Here is a 23,465-nt window from a genome sequence, read left to right as displayed (position 1 = left end):
GTCTCTCAAGCTTAATCATTTTTATAAATATATTTGACTGCTCTAAACTAAAAAAGAATTTTTATATATATATATATATAATATATATATATATATATATATATATATATATATATAATATATATATATAATATATATATATAATATATATATATATAATATATATATATATATATATATATTATATATATATATATATATATATATATATATATATATAATAACAAGGTTTATAATTCTATAGAGTAGTAATTGCCAAATACTGCAGATGAAATTATATGGATTTAAGACAAATCCAAATAACCTTATATTTATAGTGAAAAATTACATAAAGTGAAATTAACCTGGATGATAATATGTACAACATAAGCTGTAATCCAAGGGCTATAATAAATTTTAGAATGAAAGTCAAGGTTTACCAGAAGATGATTTCAGTAAGCCTAGTAGCTCAATGTGAGGCAGGTCCTATTTACAACACTTTTTTACAACAATACAATACAATACAATTTTATTGATTAACTAATCAGTTAATCAGTTTTTTTTTTACTGAGGGTAGAAATAGCCTAAGTAACTATCCTTTTGGTATTTTTTTTTATTAACTTAATAAACCTGAACTTTTCATTTGCTTGTTGCTATCTTACTTTTCAAAAGAGTTCAAATTTATTTGCTTCAGTCATGCTATTAAATAAATTTAGCTCTAACACTTGAGTCTGCTAAATCAATGTTTAACATTAAAAAAAATATTTAAGTACCATTTGAATTTGATATAAATTTAATTTAATACACATGTATTTTTCCCCTTACACCTTTCAAGAAAACATTAATTTAAAGTTCTTACCCTGTGCTGTGTCAGCTAATTGAGGAGGCTGCTCAGAATGAAGACAGCTTATTACAGTTTTTAGCCCTACAAACTTGAGCTAAAACAGGTTGGATAACAAGAACCTTTTACACGTGAGATGCTATACTGATGATATTTTTCAAGACGCTAGTGCTCTCGAGAGTGGAATACTGTTGCACACTGACAGATCCTTTTAAAATTAGATAAATTGTTGACCTGAAGAGCGTGCAGAGATACTTTACTACTAGAATCCACTCAGTAAAACATCTAAACTATTGGGATCAAGTAAAATGCCTAAATCTTCTTTTGAGCGCAGTGTAATTAAAGGATGAGAGCTACGCTCATGATGTCCCGTCTTCCCAGCACTCCTTGTCATATAACAGTCTCCGTGGTGTAGTGGTAAGACACTCGCCTGGCGTTCCGCGAGCGCTATGTCATGGGTTCGTATCCTGGCCGGGGAGGATTTACTGGGCGCAATTCCTTAACTGTAGCCTCTGTTTAACGCAACAGTAAAATGTGTACTTTGATTGAAAAAACGATTCTTCGCGGCAGGGGATCGTATTCCAGGGACCTGCCCGAAACGCTACGCGTACTAGTGGCTGTACAAGAATGTAACAACTCTTGTATATATCTCAAAAAAAAAAAAAAAAAAAAAAAAAGAAAAAAAAAAAAAAAAAAAAACGCTTTAAACTACTGACGGTCTTGCCCTCCACCATCTTCTCACCTAACTTGTTCTAACCGTCTACCACTCTGTTTGCGAAAGCGAATTTTCTCATGCTTCTTAGGCATCTGTGTTTAGTTAGTTTAAATCTATGACCTCTTGTTCTTGAAGTTCCAAGTCTCAGGAAATCTTCCCTATCAATTTTATCAATTCCTGTTACTATTTTGTATGTAGTGATCATATCACCTCTTTTTCTTGTCTTCTAGTTTGGTATATTTAATATCTCTAACCTCTACTCGTAGCTCTTGTCCTTCAGTTCTGGGAGCCACTTAGTGGCATGTGTTTGCACCTTTTCCAATTTGTTAATGTGCTTCTTTAGATATGGGCAACATACAACCGCTGCATATTCCAGCTTTGGTCTAACAAAAGTTGTGAACAATTTATTTAGTATTTCACCATTCATGTATTTAAAAGCAATTCTGAAATTAGAAAGCATAGCATAGGACCCCTCGCACAATGTTCTTAATGTGATCCTCAGGTGATAGTTTTTTATCTAGAACCACCCCATAGATCTCATTCTTTATCAGAATTCTTTAAAGATTTCTCAGGTGATAGTTTTTTATCTAGAACCACCCCATAGATCTCATTCTTTATCAGAATTCTTTAAAGATTTCTCACATAATTTATAGATTGTGTGGGGTCTATGTTCTCCTATTCCATATTCCATAACATGGCATTTATTCACATTAAATTCTATTTGCTAAGTGGTGCTCCCTATACTTATTTTGTCCAGGTCTTCTTGTAGGGTATGGCAATCATTTAAGTTTCTTAGTTTCCCTATTATCTTAGCATCATCAGCAAACATGTTTATATAATTCTGTATTCCATCTGGTAGATAGTTAATGTTGACAATGAACATTAGCGGTGCAAGAACTGAACCCTGTGGTACTCCACTTGTGACATTTCTTCAGTCTGATACATTGCCTCTGATTACTGCCCTCATTTTTCTATCAGAAATTTTTTCATCCATGTTAGAAGCTTACCTGTCACCCCTCCAATATTTTCCAGTTTCCAGAACAACCTCTTATGCGGAACTCTGTGGAAAGCCTTTTTTAGGTCCAGATAGATGCAGTCAACCCAACCATCTCTTTCCTGTAAGTGTGTGTGTGTACTCACCTAATTATGCTTGCGGGGTTGAGCTCTGGCTCTTTGGTCCCGCCTCTCAACAGTCAATCAACTGATGTACAGAACCTGTCCTGAACTCAATAGGTCCTGAACCTATTGGGCTGTGTGTGTGTATTCACCTAGTTGTGCTTGCGGGGGTTGAGCTTTCGCTCTTTAGGTCTGCCTTTTAACTGTCAATCAACTTTTTTTCCTTTACACCCCCTCCAGGAAGCAGCCCATAGCAGCTGTTCAACTCCCAGGTACCTATTTACTGATAGGTGAACAGGAGCATCAGGGTGAAAGCTCTGCCCATTTTTATCCACCAGTGCCGGGGATCGATCCCCGAAACTTAGAATTATGAATCCCGATCGCTGTCCACTAGGTTGTCAGGCTCCACAGGTCCACTCAGCTGTCACCTGTGTACTCGCCTAGTTGTGCTTGTGCGGGTTTAGCTCTGGCTCTTTGGTCCTGCTGTGTGTGGTTGTGTGTGTGTGTGTGTGTGTGTGTGTGTGTGTGTGTGTGTGTGTAATTACCTAAGTGTAATTACCTAAGTGTAGTTACAGGATGAGAGCTACGCTCGTGGTGTCCCGTCTTCCCAGCACTCTTTGTCATATAACGCTTTGAAACTACTGACGGTCTTGGCCTCCACCACCTTCTCACTTAACTTGTTCCAACCGTCTACCACTCTATTTGCGAAGGTGAATTTTCTTATATTTCTTCGGCATCTGTGTTTAGCTAGTTTAAATCTATGGCCTCTTGTTCTTGAAGTTCCAGGTCTCAGGAAGTCTTCCCTGTCGATTTTATCAATTCCTGTTACTATTTTGTACGTAGTGATCATATCACCTCTTTTTCTTCTGTCTTCTAGTTTTGGCATATTTAATGCTTCTAACCTCTCCTCGTAGCTCTTGCCCTTCAGTTCTGGGAGCCACTTAGTAGCATGTCTTTGCACCTTTTCCAGTTTGTTGATGTGCTTCTTAAGATATGGGCACCACACAACAGCTGCATATTCTAGCTTTGGCCTAACAAAAGTCATGAACAACTTCTTTAGTATATCGCCATCCATGTATTTAAATGCAATTCTGAAGTTAGAAAGCATTGCATAGGCTCCTTGCACAATATTCTTAATGTGGTCCTCAGGTGATAGTTTTCTATCTAGAACCACTCCTAGATCTCTTTCTTTATCAGAATTCTTTAAAGATTTCTCACATAATATATAGGTTGTGTGGGGTCTATGTTCTCCTATTCCACATTCCATAACATGACATTTATTAACATTAAATTCCATTTGCCAAGTGGTGCTCCATATACTTATTTTGTCCAGGTCTTCTTGAAGGGCATGACAATCATCTATATTTCTTATCCTTCCTATTATCTTAGCATCATCAGCAAACATGTTCATATAATTCTGTATACCAACTGGTAGATCATTTATGTACACAATAAACATCACTGGTGCAAGAACTGAACCCTGTGGTACTCCACTTGTGACATTTCTCCATTCTGATACATTGCCTCTGATTACTGCCCTCATTTTTCTATCAGTCAGAAAATTTTTCATCCATGATAGAAGCTTACCTGTCACCCCTCCAATATTTTCCAGTTTCCAGAACAACCTCTTATGTGGAACTCTGTCGAAAGCCTTTTTTAGGTCCAGATAGATGCAGTCAACCCAGCCATCTCTTTCCTGTAATATCTCTGTGGCCCGATCATAGAAACTGAGTAAATTCGATACACAGGATCTTCCTGATCGAAAACCATACTGTCTGTCTGATATTATATCATTTCTCTCCAGGTGTTCTACCCATTTAGTTTTGATTAGCTTTTCCAATACTTTCACTATTACACTTGTCAATGATACAGGTCTATAATTGAGGGGGTCTTCCCTGCTGCCACTTTTGTAGATTGGAACTATGTTAGCCTGTTTCCACACGTCTGCTACGATTCCTGTACACAGGGATGCCTGAAAGATCAGGTGAAGTGGAATGCTGAGCTCAGATGCACATTCTCTCAGAACCCATGGTGAAACGCCATCTGGGCCAGCTGCTTTGTTCCTCCCGAGCTCCTTTAGCATATTTTCCACTTCATCTCTAGACACCTCTATCCGCTCTATGTTGTTCTCTGGAATTCTTATTGTGTCTGGTTCTCTGAAGATTTCATTTTGTACAAACACACTTTGGAACTTTTCATTTAATGTTTCACACATTACCTTTTCATTTTCCGTGAATCTGTTTCCCATTTCCAACCTCTGGATATTATCCTTTACCTGCAATTTGTTGTTTATGAATTTGTAGAATAGGCCCGGTTCTGTTTTACATTTATCTGCTATCCCTTTTTCAAAATTTCTTTCTGCCTCTCTCCTTACTGCTGTATAATTGTTTCTCGCATCTTTGTATCGCTGGTATGTTTGGGGGTTTGGCCTCTTCCTATACTGATTCCATTTTTGTGTCTTTTGGTCTCTTGCCCTCTCACAATTTCTGTCGAACCAATCCTGTTTTCTGGTCCTGCATCTCTGTTTTGGTATAAATTTTTTTGTGCCTTTATCATATATTTCACAAAACTTGCCATACATCTCATTCACTTCCTTGCCTAGCATCAAGTCTGTCCAATTATACTCACTAAAAAAATTTCTAAGGTCACCATAATGTCCTCTCCTGAAGTCTGGTTTTTCAACTGCTTCAACCTCCTTATTTTCTTCCAGCTTATAACGCATTGCATACTTTATTCCCAAAAAGACATGGTCACTTTTACCCAAGGGAGGAAGGTACTGAATGTCAAATATCTCTTCCTCCTTCCTGGTAAATATCAAATCTAGCATGGAGGGAACGTCCCCTTCCCTCATCCTCGTAGCTTGTTTAACATGTTGATACAAGAATGTTTCCAGGATGAGGTCTACAAATTTACAGGTCCAAAAATCTTCTGTTTTAGCTTCATATGCTTCCCAGTCTATGGATTTCAAGTTGAAGTCACCGACTATCAACAGTCGTGATCTATCGTTATCCGCTCTCGCTATAATCTCTCTCATTATTGTTATAAGACCTTCACGTTTACTATCTAGCTCCTCCTTTGACCATGTGCTGCTTGGCGGTGGACTATATGCATTTATCATCATTAGTTTATCATCCTCATAGCAGATCTCTAGTGCTATTATGTCAACTTCTTGTGGATTGGCAGTCATTATTTCCTTCACCTTTAGGTGTTCTTTTACCAGCACAGCAACGCCACCGCCTTTCCTAATTTTTCTGTCCCGTCTCCAAATTGAGTAGCCCCTTGGGAATATGACCTCATTTAAAATTACATCTTCAAGTTTTGTCTCCGTGAGTGCAACAATGTCTGGTGTCTGCAGCTGTATTACATCACTTAACTCCAGTATCTTCGATCTCACTCCATCTATGTTGGTGTATGCAATCTTCAGGAACTTGTTCCCCCTCTCCTTATTCTTCACTCCCCCTCTCTCTATTGATTTTGTTGGTTTGCCTTTATGTACCACTTTACTGGTTTGCCTACCCCTATCACTTTGTAGAAAAAAGAATTTATTTCTTCTTCATTCCTGCTCTCATTTAAATGTTTTGCCTCGGCGAGGTTCAGTTTCAGCTTCTCTCTATCTTCTTTTGAAAGATCTCGTCTTAACGACCACTCTCCGTCTTAACACACCACTTAACGTCTCGTGTGTGTGTGTGTGTGTGTGTGCGCACGCTTACCTAGTTGTGCTTGCAGGGGTTGAGCTTCGGCTCTTTGGTCCTACTTCTCAACCATCAATCAACTGGTGTACAGATTCCTGAGCTTATTTATTATGCATCATATCTACATTTGAAATTGTATGGAGTCGGCCTCCACCTCATCACTTCCTAGTGCATTCCATATACTTACTAGTCTGACACTGAAAAAGTTTTTTCTAATGCCTCTGTGGCTTATTTGGGTACTCTGCTTCCACGTGTCCCCTTGTGCTTGTACCACCATGTTAAATAATCCCTCCTTGTCTACCTTGTCAGTTACACTGAGGAGTTTGTATGTGGTTGATCATGTCTCCATGAGCTCTTCTGTTTTCCAGTGACATGGTGTGTGTTGCATAGGCATGCACACTTGTGTGGTGTACATATACATCCTAAAGGAATGAACAAGTGATAACTTGTAACTGTAAAAGAAATTTAAAATTGAAATGCTAGAGATCTTTTGTGTATTTCAATATATCCACTGAAGTAATGACAAAATACATGCAGAGAGTATACACAAACAGGAATATGGAGCGTATGGCGGCTAACAATGTTAAGACATGACTAGGATAATACCTACTCCACATACTTATTGAAGACTGTCCAGAATAATACCTATTCCATGTACCTATTTAAAGCACTGTCTAGGATAATTACTATTCTACATACCTATTTAAAACACTGTCTAGGATAATTCATATTACACAACTTCCCACTGGGAATAGTTTCAATATAATTTGCCATAATTTTTTTCAATAACTTAGTAAAATGATTATTGGTAAACTATTCCTTTAAGTACTGTCAGAGTGCCTGCCAGCTGAGTGGACAGCGCTTCGGATTCGTAATCCTGAGGTTCCGGGTTCGATCCCCAGTGGAGGCAGTAGCAAATGGGCAGTTTCTTTCACCCTGATGCTCCTTTTCGCCTAGGCCTAGGAGTTTGACAGCTGCTCTGGACTACACTTCCTGGGGGTGTGTAACAAAAAGGAGGCCTGGTCGAGGACCGGGCCGCAGGGACACTAAGCCCCAAAATCATCTCAAGATAACCTTCCCATTGGGAAGATGTATAATAGATTAGGATTAACTTCATGTTGCCCCTAAGACATTTTTCCTTTACCTTACACATCTCATAATTGCCAATGTGGGAATTTTTTTATTACTTCTGAGGATGTGTCAAGATGTGAAATCGCTTCAAGTATTTTGTATAATTTTGCTGATGAACAGAAATTAGTTTTTAAATAACAATGAAAGAGGAATGATCAAAGGAAGGGCAGGCAACCATAATTAAATTTGCCTTTTGATATAAAACAAGTACAGTATGGCTAGTGTCAAGTTAATAAAAACAGGTATTTACACTCATCAAAAACTTCCTTATTTCCTTAGAATTTAAAATTCTAAGAAGAATTCCTTAGAACTTAAATATTCCCAATATTAATGATGGATTTTTGTTGTGTGTTATCAAATGTTATCAAGAGCATTTCCAAATTCTAGTTGATATCAATTTCAGAAAATATTCCCACACTGCAACAGGATTTACAATATCCTAATTTCATATATTATAAATTCCATTTTTGTAAGGTGATTCACATTTTGTAAACAAATTAACTGTTTAATTATATAGAGATAAAAATAAATTCAATGATAGCAATATATCCAATAATTTTATCTTATTTTGAATTTAAAACAAGTTTATTTTTAAATTATACAAGTGTACATTTTAAGGAAATTAAGAAATTATATAAAAAACATTTCCAAGAATAAATCTTGGGAATGCTTCCTTAAATAAAATTACCCTGATTTTATTGTGTGATCGCCGGCTAAATATAACTAAGCGTATTATATTATATATATATTATATATATATATATATATATATTATATATATATATATATTATATATATATATATATATATATATATATATATAATGTCGTACCTAGTAGCCAGAATGCACTTCTCGGCCTACTACGCAAGGCCCGATTTGCCTAATAAGCCAAGTTTTCCTGAAATATTATATTTTCTCTAAATTTTTTTCTTATGAAATGATAAAGCTACCCATTTCATTATGTATGAGGTAATTTTTTTTTATTGGAGTTAAAATTAACGTAGATATATGACCGAACCTAACCAACCCTACCTAACCTAACCTAACCTATCTTTATAGGTTAGGTTAGGTAGCCGAAAAAGTTAGGTTAGGTTTGGTTAGGTAGGTTAGGTAGTCGAAAAACAATTAATTCATGAAAATTTGGCTTATTAGGCAAATTGGGCCTTGCATAGTAGGCTGAGAAGTGCATTCTGGCTACTAGGTACGACTTATATATATATATATATATATATATATATATTAGTAGCAGTCAACATATCAATGTCATTAATTAAAGTTCCCAATTTAATAACCTTTAGTAAAACAAAAGATGACATCACACATTTCACAACTTGGTTGTTAAAAGATTGATTGATTAATATAGATTAAGCCACCAAAGTGGTGGCACGGGCATGAATAGCCTGTAAGGTTTTTTTAATTGTACGAAAAAGTCTAGCTTTTAAAAGAGGACATTCTAAACATGTATTATAAAAATTATACAAACAAATCAAATAAGTTGTTAGATACTGTGCACAAAAAATGTGCACACACACACACAACAAATTTACAAAAATATGTATAATATAAATAATAATGCATAAAACTAGTGTTTTGAAACTAAACCTTAGCACCTGTGTCCCTCTCACTTAATCCAAGCACAACACATATCAACGATTATAGAAGTTATTAAATTAACAAACGTCTTGTTCTATAATTCCATAATCTATCAGCAAAGGGAGGCGAGGGGGAGGATTTTGTTCACCCTAATAGCAAGGAGAATGTCTATTCAGGTCACTTTCACCTGACCCCTTAAAACTTTCTTAATTAACTTTTGATATTTATCATCCTATTCAGTAATTAAACAAATTCACAAAAGCAGCATAACCCAGTCAAACACAAAGATGAAACACATGACGTTTCACTTGTTTCTTCACGAGGAGAAAACACGTGTGATAGATTAATGTTTTAACACTTATGTTCAAATCATGGTAGTTTTCACTGTAGCTTAATAGTTCACTGTTGCTTCAAAATCATGCACTAAAGTTTTCACTGTAGTTTCAGAATTCACTCGTCTAATTGTCCTTGCATTGTACTTGGGTTGAGCTTCGGCTCTTTGGCCTCACCTCTCAACTGGTGTACAGATTCCCGGGCCTATTGGGCTCTATCACATCTACATTTGACTGTTACTTATATCATGGTAGTTGTCACTGTACTTTAATTGTTAAACTTATTTCCATCATGGGAGTCCTCACTGTTTTAATAGTTCAATCATTTCCATCATGGTAGTTCTCGCTGTAGCTTAATAGTTCACTGTCACATCATGGTAGTTCTCACCGTAAAGTTTAACAGTTCACTGTAACAGTGAATGTTTCAGCTTGTGGTCTTTCTTGCCAGATTATATTCTGCTCATCCCTACGTGTAGTCACTTGTTAACTATAAGCAACAGAAAACGGCAGAAGGTAAATTACATCTGGCCATGGGCCAGATATACAATAAAAATGAATAAGAACTGGGTTAAAAAGCTTACCTTTTATTGATTCTGATGGGCTTACAATCTCAATTCAGTATGACCATATCACCAAACATAACAGTTAGATAACAAGAAGGTCATTAATCAAGAAGAGGTTCCATTAATCAAGAACAGGTTCAGCAGCACCTCCCCTAACGAAGGCTAGGGACCCACTGGCGCGCCGGGCCGGATACACACCTTATATAGGAGCGTCACTCCCCCATCCCGCCCTCCCACTCAGGGAGCATACATCTGGCCCCGGCTAGCCTTGCGTCACCAGCCAGCCAATCACCGCTCAGCTTAACTCGGCCGCGGCTCCCATTGGCTCCCTCCTATATTGCGCAGTAGCCACATCCTCTCCTCTAACAAAGGATATGTATATTATCAACGTAAATGTAAATGGATTAATGGTATAAAAATGACTCTACTGTGGAGTTGTGCTTCCCTTGCTCTAAAATGCTGCCTTAAAATACATACATAGTTATTATTTGTTTTCTAGATACATGGTATGCTGTGTGTATCATCTGGTAACACTGTTTAGACTACTGCGCAATTTCATGTTACAGCTTGCCAGATCATGGAATGTTGCAAGGGCTGACTCATTATTGGGCATTTGTTACCGCCTGGTGGTAAATGTTATATAGCCACAGCATGGTTTGTGGTACATTCCACAGATGCTGAGTCACTGCACCACATTATACACATGGCATAGTGTGTTATATTCTTCTGTGCAGTATATTTGTGTTGTGAATACAGTGAATTGTATACTAGTATGTGGGTTGTAACACGCTGTTTTATGTTCCACAGCATAAGTTTTTTTTAGTTTAAAAAGTACAATAGGCTACTGCCCTATTCCCTCCCTCCCCCCCCCCCCTTCTTTCACAGCATAAACTAGTATGCTATCCTCACAATTTTTTTTTTTTTTTGGGGGGGGGGGATAATGCATACCAGTACACAGTTTCTCCTATAATCAACATAACACAGTCCATGCACAGCATAGTATATCAGGTGCAGCATAGTATGCTACACAGAGCAAATTATTTTTTTTTTTTTTTCGTAGGAGCGGGTATGAGGATTCTGCCATAATGACTCCTACGAATGTTCTCATTGATGCAGTTATGTTAGTGTGATTACTCTCCATGTATTGAAAGAGGAGCATCAGAAATAGAACATTCCTAGATGACAGAGTCAGAATGCATGGCGGGATCGAGTGACAATCCTAGTCCGGCTTCCGCGGAAGACTCGGGAAACCCTCGTGTGTTCAGTAGAACTCCAGGTTGCAATCCTTATCCATGTTGTGGTCTAGTCGTCTAGAGCGTGGGAACACCTACCACATAGGTTTGAATCCTCATCACAGTTCCTACGAATTTTCTCATAGAATGCCACTATCAATCCAGCAAAGTATACCGCTATCAGCCATAGCAAAGTATACCATTACTGGTTGCAGCATAATATAATGGAATGAGTGGCATCATGTAGATCTCTGGCAGCCGCAGCATAGAATACTGCTTTCAGCTGCAGCATAGTATATCACTATCAGCCACATCATAGAAAACTCGCTTTCAACCGCAGCATAGAATACCACTATCAGCCGCAGCATAGAATACCACTATCGGCCGCAGCATAGAATACCACTATCAGCCGCACCATAGAATACCACTATCAGCCGCAGCATAGAATATGTGTGTCCCTCACATATGTGAGGGACACACATATCCCTCCACCCATCACTGAAGGAAGGGATGTGTGCAGCAAGAACCGACATGGTAATGTGTGAGAGGACGTGGTCACGACTCCCCACCTGGTAAATATGGGAACGCTGGATGGCAACAGCGGTAACGGTTGGGCGGACGCGTTCCTCCCCCCCATTAACCCCCCCTTCCGTCCCCTCCCCCTTAATATCTTGCCTCTCCCCACCCCTCACCCCTCCCTAGTCTACAACCATTTCCTCCGACGGGGTCCACACCACCACATGGATCACTATACCGCCCAACCTTTTCTGCCTCCATCCACACACTCTCTCACCCCACTTTTGTTCTGATTCTCTCTCTCTCTCTCTCTCTCTCTATGTGTGTGTGTAAGTATTAGAATTTTGTGTAGCTAGCTTCACAAGATTGTTACTTGCAAAAGAACTATGGGGTTCAGTTTCTGAACCAATTATGTGCCTCTGTAATCCTTTCCTCCAACACTGCCAACAGGCTGAGTATGGCGTACAAACTAAATAACTATAAACACTCTCTCTCAACGTTTTTTTTCCAGATTCTTCATCTTTCTCACCACTGATTCAGGTACTTTTGCTTCTCTCATTTTTGTTTTACAACTTTCGCGCACTCGAGGGAGCCGGTGGCTGAGCGGACAGAATACTGAACACGTGATCCTGTGGCCCCAGGTTCGATCCCGGGCGCTGGCGAGAAACAATGGGCAGAGTTTCTTTCACCCCTGATGCCCCTGTTACCTAGCAGTAAATATGTATATGTCCAGCGTAGGATGACAAAGTTAATTCCCCAAATTAGAAATCTTTCATATGAAGAAAGATTAACAAAGCTTAAATTGCATTCATTGGAAAGGCGAAGAGCTAGGGGTGACATGATAAGAGGTTTACAAGTGGATTACTGGACATAAAGGGGATATTAATAGGGTATTAAAAGTATCAACACAAGACAGAACACAAAACAATGGATATAAATTGGATAAATTTAGATTTAGGAAAGACGTGGGTAAATACTGGTTCAGTAACAGGGTTGTTGATTTGTGGAACCAATTACCGCGTAACGTGGTGGAGGTGGGGTCCCTCGATTGTTTCAAGCGTAGGTTGGACATGTATATGAGTGGGATTGGGGTGGTTATAAATAGGAGCTGCCTAGTATGGGCCAATGGGCCTTCTGCAGTTACCTTTGTTCTTATGTACCTGGGAGTTAGTCAGCTGTCACGGGCTGCTTCCTGGGGATGGAGGCCTGGTCGAGGACTGGGCCGCGGTGACATCTTTCTCACAACTTGGATCAAGGTTCCGCTTTCTCTCACAAATATTTGGGTCGAGTTCCAATCTCTCAAATGTTTTGTAAATGTTCCTCTTTCATAGATTTAATCTAGTTAAGAGTTACTGGGCTGGTTTCAGCTTGTAGCATCATGTACACACACACATGTGAAGGGGCACAGAAGCTTTAGTTGTGTATAAAGAGAGGCAGGTGTGAATACAAAGAGAGGCAGGTGTGTATAAAGAGAGGCAGGTGGGTATACAAAGAGGCAGGCGTGAATACAAAGAGGCAGGTGTGTATAAAGAGAGGCAGGTGGGTATACAAAGAGGCAGGCGTGAATATAAAGAGGCAGGTGTGTATAAAGAGAGGCAGGTGTGAAAAGCAGCCCAAGGTCGTTGCTCTGAGCTGGCTACAGTGAGGGAGCGGCCTTCACCAGTGGGCCTGCGCCAGCACCCTGAACCCCCTCCCTCCCTTCCCCCCACCACAGCTGCTTCCACCGTCTAATATTAGCGTCGCTTCTCCACCCTCTCTCACCATCATTTTATGTATTTGATGTATGTAGGTTAGACTGGCATTTTAAAAGCACTCTACAATCACTATCTGCGGTTGATTGTTCAACAAATCGCTGAACTATATGTTTAACAGATCTCTAACCCTGTCCATGGAGGATAGAAGAAAATGTTTATATACCCCCACAACCACTATCCCCGCCGAGCCATTGTTTTCCCTACATCGGCATCATCTTCCCCACTGTTCAATTATATCCCGCCATATTTTTTTCCCCACTGATAAAATATTTTCTTTTGTCTCCGTCACCACCACCACCACCACACTCCCCCCAATCATATTCTCTTCCTCTACCACCACCACTCTCCCCCCTGCCACCACTCTCCCCCCTGCCACCCACTTCCCGCCGCCAGACCAACCGTCTCCCTCACCCATCCTTCCCCACCCCTGCTGCTGCCGCCACCACTCTCCCTACCCCACCACCACAATTCTCCCTCCCCCTGCCGCCACCACACTCCCCCCACTACAATTCTCCCTCCCCCCCCACCACCACAATTCTCCCTCCCCCCACCACCACAATTCTCCCTCCCCCCACCACCACAATTCTCCCTCCCCCTGCCGCCACCACACTCCCCCCACTACAATTCTCCCTCCCCCCCACCACCACAATTCTCCCTCCCCCCACCACCACAATTCTCCCTCCCCCTGCCGCCACCACACTCCCCCCACTACAATTCTCCCTGCCCCACCACCACAATTCTCCCTCCCCCTGCCGCCACCACACTCCCCCCACTACAATTCTCCCTCCCCCCCACCACCACAATTCTCCCTGCCCCACCACCACAATTCTCCCTCCCCCTGCCGCCACCACACTCCCCCCACTACAATTCTCCCTCCCCCCCACCACCACAATTCTCCCTCCCCCCACCACCACAATTCTCCCTCCCCCTGCCGCCACCACACTCCCTACCCCACCACCACAATTCTCCTTCCCCCTGCCGCCACCACACTCCCCCCACTACAATTCTCCCTCCCCCCACCACCACAATTCTCCCTCCCCCTGCCGCCACCACACTCCCCCCACTACAATTCTCCCTCCCCACCACTACAATTCTCCCTGCCCCACCACCACAATTCTCCCTCCCCCTGCCGCCACCACACTCCCCCACCACCACAATTCTCCCTCCCCCTGCCGCCACAACAACCCCCCCCCCCACTACAATTCTCCCTCCCTCAGGGTGAGGGTGATGGGAGGGCTCAGGGTGATCAGGTCGTGAATGACGATGCACCGGGAGAAGACTCAGTGAGTGGACATAACCGCCATAGCAGCATGTACAACACACACACACATACAGTCTCTTCCCTGCCATCTCACCTGTCACCAGCACACTCTTCGATCCCCCGCCACCACAATCGCTTCTCCTGCCACCACAATCTCTTCCTTGCCACCACCACACACTTATTGTGCTATTATGTTGGGACTAGTTTTAAAATGCGCGCCTTTACGTCGCGAACAATTTGCTGGAAAGATATAAATAATTGTGATGATGAGCTTCCAGAATTAAAATATTTGTTAAAATTCCAGTTATTGCTCTATTATTATGGGACTAGTTTTAAAATACGCGTCTTTTTATTGCGAACAATTTGATACCAAAATGAAAGACGTAACACGAAAATTGATGTTATCAAACTGAACAAGTACACCACATTAGGTTGTGGGGCACAAACTGGTGCTCGTTTACGGATAAATTTAGGCTTTCCTGCGGGGGAGGCAGGCCAGGCTTTTGTACATTATATTCATATATATACCTGTAGGAAATTTAACTGCGAACACAATGATACCAAAACGAACGACGTAGCACGAGAATTAAGGTGAGAAAACTAAAACGAGTATACACATTTCAGTATCGCCGCGCACTTACCCGCACTCTCGCCTGCACGTCGGGGGCGTGACCTATCTGATTTCACATGCACAGAGGGCGATAGTAATTTTATTAATCCCCGTCACACCTCCAAATTCCAATGTCTTCCTCTTTGACAATCTCTTCCCTTGCAGCTACATCATCTCTACCTTACCACAACATTCTCCTTCTCACCTTAGAATGTTGAGGTAGGGAAAATTCATGTTAATAATCCCAAATAAACATCTTTGTCCAAAATCACAATATCTTCCTCCACGACAAAAAGTCCTTGAAGGAGGGCTCCTGCTACCTCGTCTGGCATTTGTTGATTCTGGGAGTTTGATGTAGATTTGAGTAAATGTAAACCCTGTAGATCTATTCGCATGACTGTAAAGCTGCCGCCCAGTTGGGTGGGTGTGGAGCACATGACTGTAAAGCTGCCGCTCAGTTGGGTGGGTGTGGAGCACATGATTGTAAAGCTGCCGCCCAGTTGGGTGGGTGTGGAGCACATGACTGTAAAGCTGCCGCCCAGTTGGGTAGGTGTGGAGCACATGACTGTAAAGCTGCCGCCCAGTTGGGTGGGTGTGGAGCACATGACTGTAAAGCTGCCGCCCAGTTGGGTAGGTGTGGAGCACATGACTGTAAAGCTGCCGCTCAGTTGGGTGGGTGTGGAGCACATGACTGTAAAGCTGCCGCCCAGTTGGGTGGGTGTGGAGCACATGACTGTAAAGCTGCCGCCCAGTTGGGTGGGTGTGGAGCACATGACTGTAAAGCTGCCGCCCAGTTGGGTGGGTGTGGAGCACATGACTGTAAAGCTGCCGCCCAGTTGGGTAGGTGTGGAGCACATGACTGTAAAGCTGCCGCTCAGTTGGGTGGGTGTGGAGCACATGACTGTAAAGCTGTCGCCCAGTTGGGTGGGTGTGGAGCACATGACTGTAAAGCTGCCGCCCAGTTGGGTGGGTGTGGAGCACATGACTGTAAAGCTGCCGCTCAGTTGGGTGGGTGTGGAGCACATGACTGTAAAGCTGCCGCCCAGTTGGGTGGGTGTGGAGCACATGACTGTAAAGCTGCCGCCCAGTTGGGTGGGTGTGGAGCACATGACTGTAAAGCTGCCGCCCAGTTGGGTGGGTGTGGAGCACATGACTGTAAAGCTGCCGCCCAGTTGGGGAGGTGTGGAGCACATGACTGTAAAGCTGCCGCCCAGTTGGGTGGGTGTGGAGCACATGACTGTAAAGCTGCCGCCCAGTTGGGTGGGTGTGGAGCACATGACTGTAAAGCTGCCGCCCAGTTGGGTAGGTGTGGAGCACATGACTGTAAAGCTGCCGCCCAGTTGGGTGGGTGTGGAGCAAGACTAGTAACTGTGTGACTCACCATAGATGTAAAGTGCCTTGTATAGTGACTGTTGTGAGCCTCTTGTTGAATCACTTGTGATACAAAATATTATTAATGCGTGTATATGTGTAGATGATTGTATATGTATGTGTATGTATGAATATGTACATGTATGTATGAGTATGTGTACGAGTATAACATTAATAATTGTGTAACTAGCGTCAAAAGATTGTTATTAGCTTAGCTAAACGAACTAGAGGGTTCAGTTCCTGAACCGATTATGCGCCTCTGTAATCCTTTACACCACCGCCCACGGGATGGGTATGGGGTGCATAATAAAGAAAGAAATTGAATTTACGCGTCTATAGCCTACTGAATTATGCCTTTGTACTTAAATATAACACTTTTATAAGTGTGGGTATGTTTAGCATAATATTACCTTTGTATCAGATGATAATATATATTATGTATAAATGTATGAATACTAATATGTATTTTGTATACATGTATGAATACTTTTTTATTGAACAGTGAGAGCTGCCTCATCCCTATGTGGGTGTTTATACATAAATATGTGGGTGTTTATACATGAATATGTGGGTGTTTATACATGAATATGTGGGGTGTTTATACATGAATATGTGGGGTGTTTATACATGAATATGTGGGGTGTTTATACATGAATATGTGGGGTGTTTATACATGAATATGTGGGTGTTTATACATGAATATGTGGGTGTTTATACATGAATATGTGGGTGTTTATACCTGAATATGTGGGTGTTTATACATGAATATGTGGGTGTTTATACATGAATATGTGGGTGTTTATACATGAATATGTGGGGTGTTTATACATGAATATGTGGGGTGTTTATACATGAATATGTGGGGTGTTTATACATGAATATGTGGGGTGTTTATACATGAATATGTGGGGTGTTTATACATGAATATGTGGGGTGTTTATACATGAATATGTGGGTGTTTATACATGAATATGTGGGGTGTTTATACATGAATATGTGGGGTGTTTATACATGAATATGTGGGGTGTTTATACATGAATATGTGGGGTGTTTATACATGAATATGTGAGTGTTTATACATGAATATGTGTGGGGGTTACTTTAGCAGCCTAGTCACTGTACCTTACTTATACCTTCTTATCTGAACCGACAGATACCCTGTTTGTTCCCTTTGCCCATCTGACCGTAACTACCATCCACTGGAGCTCACTCCCCTACCCCATATGACCTCACTATACCATCCACCAGACCTTAAGACTTCGCCCCCCCCCCCTATCCCAACCACAACTACTCCCAACCACAACAACCATTAGGTCTGGCCACCACTTTCTCCCTTCCCACTGACCTCTTTGACCTAACTATTTTTTTTTAACTTTGCCCCTAGTTTATTGGGCAGCGTGACTCATCCTGTGAGTGACAGTATTGGGCAGCGCCACTCATCCTGTGAGTGACAGTATTGGGCAGCGTCACTCATCCTGTGAGTGACAGTATTGGGCAGCGCCACTCATCCTGTGAGTGACAGTATTGGGCAGCGCCACTCATCCTGTGAGTGGGAATACCGTCATAGTGACAGTATTGGGCAGCGTCACTCATCCTGTGAGTGACAGTATTGGGCAGCGCCACTCATCCTGTGAGTGACAGTATTGGGCAGCGTCACTCATCCTGTGAGTGACAGTATTGGGCAGCGTCACTCATCCTGTGAGTGACAGTATTGGGCAGCGTCACTCATCCTGTGAGTGACAGTATTGGGCAGCGCCACTCATCCTGTGAGTGAACACACCGCCATAGTGACAGTATTGGGCAGCGCCACTCACCCTGTGAGTGGACACACCGCCATAGTGACAGTATTGGGCAGCGCCACTCATCCTGTGAGTGAACACACCGCCATAGTGACAGTATTGGGCAGCGTCACTCATCCTGTGAGTGAACACACCGCCATAGTGACAGTATTGGGCAGTGAACAGCTTCTCAAACAAGAAGATTAACATCTGTCAACCCTTAAAATCTTACGTTATCCTGCTGCTCAGCTGAACAAATCCACAATGGCCGTGATGAGGGTTCGAACTTACGTCCAGGATGATCCCAGACGCGCTTTAATCGACTGAGCCACGATATGGTAAAAAGAATTGCAACCGGGAACTGCTCACACACGGATCATACAGTCTCTCCGAGAGACAAATCAGGGTTTTACACCTTTCCATGGTAGCAATGGTTGCCACCACCATCCATGGGCACTATCCTTTTTGGAGGATAGAAAGATTTACTACAAGGTGAACAGACCCATCAAGTGCAGGAAAATTACGTCTGGCTCGCTACCTTGGAGGAAAGGAGTAGAGGGAACTTGGTCACGACATGCAAAATACCGAGGGAAATAAATTAGGGGCACACACACACTAGGGGACACAGGTGGAAACTGAATGCCCAAATGAACCACAAAAATATTAGAAAGAACTTTTTTAGTGTCAGAGTGGTTGACAAATGGAGTGCATTAGGAAGTGGTGTGGTGGAGGCTGACTCCATACACAGTTTCAAGTATAGATATGATAGAGCCCAATAGGCTCAGGAACCTGTACACCTGTTAATTTGACCGTTGAGAGACAGGACCAAAGAGCCAGAGCTCAACCCCCGCAAGCACAATTAGATGAGTACGCAACTCCTGTTTAAAGCTCATTAATCAGTTAATTCTGCCAAAGCTTAAACCGGTAATTAGTGATGAACGAGGAAAATATACATACGTTTATATCTGTATGGAGTAGGAGGTGAGTCAGGTTCACTCAGCAGGTTAGGACCTCGTAGCCTGGTGGATAGCGCACAGGACTCGTAATTCTGTGGCGCGGGTTCGATTCCCGCACGAGGCAGAAACAAATGGGCAAAGTTTCTTTCACCCTGAATGCCCCTGTTACCTAGCAGTAAAATAGGTACTTGGGTGTTAGTCAGCTGTCACGGGCTGCTTCCTGGGGGTGGAGGCCTGGTCGAGGACCGGTCCGCGGGGACACTAAAGCCCCGAAATCATCTCAAGATAACCTCAAGAAGATAGCAGTGAGTCAGACTTACTGCTGGGCGAGTCTACATCCTCATCAGGTAACAGAAGGGACAAAGAAGGAAAAAAACTAATACTATAATGGTGACTTTAACAGTGACTGAGAATAGTAAATAATAAGAGAATATGTGACTTATTTAGTAAATTATTTAGTAAAAATCTCACACATTAATTACAGTTTGCACAATACACCATGTCACATCCACTGTCTTGTATGTCGTGATAGCCAGTTGACGTATTATTGCATAGTTGACAGAACCGGCTCGGAGCCGGTCGGCCGAGCGGTCAGCACGCTGGATTTGTGATCCTGTGGTCCTGGGTTCGATCACAGGCGCCGGCGAGAAACAATGGGCAGAGTTTCTTTCACCCTATGCCCCTGTTACCTAGCAGTAAAGTAGGTACCTGGGTGTTAGTCAGCTGTCACGGGCTGCTTCCTGGGGGTGGAGGCCTGGTCGAGGACCGGGCCGCGGGGACACTAAAGCCCCGAAATCATCTCAAGATAACCTCAAGATAACTCAAGATAACAGCTTACACCCCATAACGAGGTGGTTCATTATATCCTGTTCCACACGATTGTCACTTCCGTAAATGATCCATTGTTATCCAGCGTTATTTTCACAGTGTAGACGGTTATAAGGAACAACTCAGGTTTGGGACTATACTAAAGGTCATGTTTACCCCGGGTATATGGCACTGCCATCTAGCTTGGGAAAAGGGAACTGTGGGGGAGAGAACAATGGAGAGGTCATTATCGTGGAGGGCAGTTATCTGGTCTCTTTGTTTACTGCTCTCTACTGGTTGGGTCCAACACCTGCCTGGTGATAAGATTCTGTATATTGCGCTCGCGCTCTCTCTGTCTGTCTGTGTCTGTGTCTCTGTCTGTCTCTGTCTGTCTCTGTCTGTGTCTCTGTCTCTCTGTCTCTGTCTCCCTGACTCCCTGTCTCCCTGACTCCCTGTCTCCCTGTCTCCCTGTCTCCCTGTCTCCCTGTCTCTCACTCACTCAACCACTGTTACACCCAATCCCATCACTGCTACACCCAATCCCACCACTGCTACACACATACAATCCCACCACTGCTACACACATACAATCCCACCACCGCTACAAACACACATTTCCACCACCGCTACATATCCCATCCTGTTGGACGTACGTGTGAACGCAATTAAGTTTGGTGAGCTCACCCATCGATTACATAGAGCTGAACACTCAACTCAGTTGCTGATGCAACCACGTGCAACTGAGACAGCAACAACCAGACCGGCACCAGACGTGGACACCCAAACACATTCTCAATATAGTTAGTGGCCAGTTGCTATATTGCGTAATATATTCAGGAAAAGCTGTTTGTACTGCGTTCCTTCCCACTGAGAAGAAAGCTGCCAGCACGCCAAGCCATTAATACTGGTCGTAGCTTGAGTGAGATCAGCAGACAAGCTTATTTTTAAGCTTCCGGTCCAGCTACACTCACTATCTCTCGACGCCACAGATGTGCTGTAACAGATGCGCCATGCACCTACGCCCTACTTCCCGCTCTGTAGGCAAGATACGGATAACACAGCGATTGTAATGAAACTGAGGATAGGTTATCTTATCGTGAGGTTATCTTGAGATGATTTCGGGGCCTAGCGTCCCCGCGGCCTGGTCCTCAGGCCTCCTTTTTGTTACACCTCACCCCCCCAGGAAGCAGCCAGTAGCAGCTGTCTAACTCCCAGGTACCTATTTACTGCTAGGTGAACAGGGAGCATCAGGTTGAAAGAAACTCTGCCCATTTGTTGCCTCCATCTGCGGGGATCGAACTGAGAACCTCAGGACTACGAATCCGAAGCGCTGTCCACTCAGCTGCCCTGGGTATGGTTCAGCTGCTGGGCCCTAGGTATGGTTCAACGGGAACGTCAGTCATGCCACGAAGTCCAGGGATACATACAGCGAGAGGTATACTCCCCTTGTGAGTATACTACGCCATGTTTACTTTAGGGAGTTAGCGAACAATGACCACAAGGAAATTGGGAGCGAGTTAGCGAACAATGACCACAAGGAAATTGGGAGTGAGTTAGCGAACAGTGACCACAAGGAAATAGGGAGCGAGTTAGCGAACAATGACCACAAGGAAATTGGGAGCGAGTTAGCGAACAATGACCACAAGGAAATAGGGAGCGAGTTAGCGAACAGTGACCACAAGGAAATTGGGAGCGAGTTAGCGAACAGTGACCACAAGGAAATTGGGAGCGAGTTAACGAACAATGACCACAAGGAAATTGGGAGCGAGTTAGCGAACAGTGACCACAAGGAAATAGGGAGCGAGTTAGCGAACAATGACCACAAGGAAATTGGGAGCGAGTTAGCGAACAGTGACCACAAGGAAATTGGGAGCAAGTTAGCGAACAGTGACCACAAGGAAATAGGGAGTGAGTTAGCGAACAGTGACCACAAGGAAATTGGGAGCGAGTTAGTGAACAGTGACCACAAGGAAATAGGGAGTGAGTTAGCGAACAGTGACCACAAGGAAATTGGGAGCGAGTTAGCGAACAGTGACCACAAGGAAATAGGGAGTGAGTTAGCAAACAGTGACCACAAGGAAATTGGGAGTTAGCAAACAGTGACCACAAGATAAGGTCATTTATTAGGAGTAAGCAGTAGGCTTTTACTACCAAACAACGCTTGGCAGCGATATGGGGATAAAGATTCAGCATAGAACAGACTAGCTGTACAAGAGAAAATTCCGGGAAGATGCCAGATTTAAGGAAAAGCCGATTTTGACGGATTAAAACAGTTTCTTGGGATGAATAAATTGAACAGACCTAAAATGGGAGGCGGTTGTTCTTGGAACTTTATGTGAACACGGAAGTGTGTTCGTGACGCGACAATGTAGATTCGAATCATAACTTCTTACAAAAAATACTCTTAATTTTAGACCAGAAACGCACTATACCTTATTAATTTATTAGGTCGAATAACAAATGAATAACCACGGGCCTAAAGGAACTTATAGGTAAAAAGTGTTTAGTATAACAGGATTAATAATGGGGAAGTCAGTCTAGGCAAGTAAAATTGTCAAACTATATAGGAACATTGAAAAGGACATAAGGAAAGCAAAAAGAAACTATGACGTTCGTATTGCAGGGCAAGTAAAGAGATCCTAAAGGTTTACGATTTAGAAATCCTAAATTCAGTTATGTCGAACAAAAATTAGGTAAGACGGGTCCACTAAAAACAGACAGGCGAGTAATATTTTAAATATTTTGTCCCTGTATTTTCTAAAAGAAGAACTTAACATCATGCCTTCAGCTGAACAAGTCTACACTGGTGGTAAAGACGACAGGTAGACAGTTGAGTGCTTAACAGAGAGGAGGTTATTAAACAAACCAATTAAAGCCGATTAGGTCTACTGGCGACAATTCCCCTTCATATCTACCCGAACCAATGGAGTTTAGGTAGGTTTATAGGTTAATACATCCCCAAAAAGATAAAATTGCTTTAGGATATTTATGCCCTTCTTTGTCTCAGGTACTCCCCAGCGAGGTCCTCTTCACCTGGAAAGACATTCAAGGTATATTCAGATAATTTTCATTCTTTGTTCACCTCCATTACACCCCAACAGGATTACTCTCCTGATATTTTTGGTTCATATCTAAAGCCCAGCAACTTTGTTATTATCAGTTTATTATTTATGTTTGTCTCTTAATCACAAGAACAAACATTGCGTGAAACAAGCCA

General features: G+C 42.4%; 1 protein-coding gene across 5 annotated transcripts in view; it reads right to left on the bottom strand.

The window, feature by feature from the left end:
• LOC123771151 (protein amalgam) overlaps window positions 1–23,465 on the bottom strand; it is a 156,199-nt gene that overhangs the window by 3,436 nt on the left and 129,298 nt on the right. The window contains exon 1 of one of the 5 annotated variants that reach the window (XM_045763592.2): window positions 9,982–10,149. The exons of the other annotated variants lie outside the window; for them this stretch is intronic. The gene's annotated coding sequence lies outside the window, so the exon portion shown is untranslated. Of the gene's footprint in view, window positions 1–9,981; window positions 10,150–23,465 lie in introns of those variants that run through there. 5 annotated transcript variants of the gene reach the window in all.

The sequence above is a fragment of the Procambarus clarkii genome, chromosome 65 (assembly GCF_040958095.1).
Source record: "Procambarus clarkii isolate CNS0578487 chromosome 65, FALCON_Pclarkii_2.0, whole genome shotgun sequence".
NCBI lineage: Eukaryota > Metazoa > Arthropoda > Malacostraca > Decapoda > Cambaridae > Procambarus > Procambarus clarkii.
Note: the sequence above shows the minus strand (reverse complement) of the source record. Positions and strands in the feature narration are given on the sequence as shown.